We start from the raw sequence: 2,777 nt of genomic DNA, 5'->3' as shown, positions 1-2,777 counted from the left end.
CGTCCAATCGTTTACATCCACAGAGACACGTCACGGAGACTACGTCCAGGTTTTAGACAGTCTGTGGGGACGTCACGGAGACTACGTCCAGGTTTTAGACAGTCTGCGGGGACGTCACAGAGACTACGTCCAGGTTTTAGACAGTCTGCAGGGACGTCACAGAGACTACGTCCAGGTTTCAGACAGTCTGTGTGGACGGGTTTCTCTAAGTTTTGTCTGACAGAGATAAAGAAGCTCAAATATTCGAAACATTGCGTGAACGTAGTCTGACAGTTTCCTCGTCAACACTTTGACATTCAGAGAATGAATCATCACACAAATATTTCCGGCAATTAGTCCGAACCTCTCGGCTCCTCGCGGAGACGTCTCGAGTCCTTGAGAGGACGGCGGTCTGAGTCTGATCCTCATTTCAAAGAATCTGAATCAGCTGAAGGTCGACACATTTCTACACAGACACATTCATACAGGACGCCGTGTCAGGACACAGCGTCCTCTCAGCGAGCCGGCTGAAACATTCCTACGTTTGTCTTTTTGATTTCGAAGCTTTATTTTGTTAGTTTGCACGAGCAGACGATTCTGTAGAAACCTGCCAGTTAGTTTAAGTCTGTGTGAAGACAAAGAGAAATGTTTCACCATGAACTTTGAACTGAACTCTGACCTGACCTGTGTGTGTCTCACTGTTTATTTAATGAAGCAGCTTCTGAGTCTGTCGTTAGTCAGAGCAGAGTTACTTCCTGTTTGTTTCACAGCGGTTACCTTCAGCAGGTAGACACGCCCACACAAAAACCCCTGAACGCAGAACTCAGTGACTTTTAATCAGCCGATGTGTGAGTGTAGAAAACAGTGACAGGAAGCATGAATACACTTAGAGTGTGTGTGTGTGTGTGTGTGTGTTTACCTGTGCAGTCCTGTCCATGATCACACCTGAGATCAGGTGACTCTGACTGCGTTTGTCCTCTGTGAGCTCCCGTACCATCATCCATCCACCATCTCATTACTCCACCCTGTAATCACACACACACACACACACACACACACACACACACACACAGACACACACACACACAGACATACACACTTGGGCTAGCTGGTAAACTGAGCCAATATACGTGAGCCGCCCCCTGCTGGCCAACACAAGGAATGCATGTTTAAGACACTACGCCCACACACACACACACACACACACACACTCACACACACACACACACACACACAGTTCATAGTAAGGAGTGTTTCCTGTTTAGCTCCGCCCCCTCCCGCCCTGCATGATTCAGGTATCACGCTGACATTCCTGACTAAATGCTGCAGGCGTGTTTGGTCCTGTTGGCTGGAAATGATTCACCACACACACACACACACCCTTTGTATGTGTGTGTGTGTGTGTGTGTGTGTGTGTGCGTGTGTGTGGGTGTGGGTGTGTGTGTGTGTGTGTGTGTGTGTGTGTGTGTGTGTGTGTGTGTGCGTGTGTGTTTTCCCTCTGCACTTGTATTTGAGCTTCACGGGGACGGGTTTGTTTAAGGTGTGCGTCCTGGTTTAAAGTGACGACACATGGACGTGGACCCTCCTCCTGCAGCTGATTGGATGAACACGCCTCTCGCTGAGCTCTCATTGGTCCCTGCTTTTGATTTTTAAAAACATGACATCAGTCGTGAGCCGCTGAGCTTCATCACCTCCTCTAAAGGTCGCGGACACGATACATCATGTTTGTTTGCTCTGCAGAAGAAGAAAAAACGTGATGATGGATTATTGAGTTCTTATGTTTCTGTAATGCTAAGCTAACTAGCTGATTAGCTTAGCATCGTCTGTCTAACTTGTTGCTATGGATGCGTTTGTGTTCCACAGGGATTGGACGGAGCGGGTTCACCTGCTGCCAGGGATGGGAACCGAGAACCGGTTCTTGTTGAGAACCGGTTCCGTGTGGAATCGTTTGGCAGTTCATCTAACGATTCTCTTATCGAGTCCAGCGAGCACGACTAATTACGCCACGTAACTTACGCGAGTTTGGCACATAGTGTAATCAGTAGTAAACAATGTCACCCACTCGGTTCAAACGCTCCAAAGTTTGGCTGCATTTCACCAAAACAGACGTCAACAGGGCGACTTGCAATCATTGCAAAGTGGAGATAACAGCGTCGGGAGGGAACACGACCAACATGCAGAAACATTTGCGCACACAACATGTAATATTTTAAATGAATGTCGTGTTTTTGACACGCTGCAGACTGGAAATGAATCTCAACTAGGGATGGGCATCGATAAGATCTTTACGATTCCGATTCCATTAACAATTCTGCTTAACGATTCGATTCTTTATCGATTCTCATTTGGGAAAAAAGGAGAACAAACAGTCTGCAGCACTGGAACAGCCTCTGAGCCTGCCAGACTCTCTCTCTGGTCATGGTCATCTTCTAAATGTAATGCAGAAGGCATTTGTTTAATGTGACTGTTTTACAAAGCAGCACATGGCGCTAACATGGTCGGCAGTGTGTTACTGACCAGAGTTACCTTCCATAGTAACCACAGAGGTCAGAGGTCATAGCCTGGCTGCTGCTGCTGCTGCTAGGTTGAGATTCATCTCCAGTCTGAAGCGTGTCAAAAACACGACGTTCATTTAAAATATTACATGTTGTGTGCGCAAATGTTTCTGCATGTTGGTCGTGTTCCCTCCCGACGCTGTTATCTCCACTTTGCAATGATTGCAAGTCGCCCTGTTGACGTCTGTTTTGGTGAAATGCAGCCAAACTTTGGAGCGTTTGAACCGAGTGGGTGACATTGTT

Source organism: Larimichthys crocea, chromosome XIII (genome assembly GCF_000972845.2).
Source record: "Larimichthys crocea isolate SSNF chromosome XIII, L_crocea_2.0, whole genome shotgun sequence".
Lineage (NCBI taxonomy): Eukaryota > Metazoa > Chordata > Actinopteri > Sciaenidae > Larimichthys > Larimichthys crocea.
The sequence above is the reverse complement of the archived record's forward strand: the minus strand, read 5'-3'. Positions refer to the sequence as shown.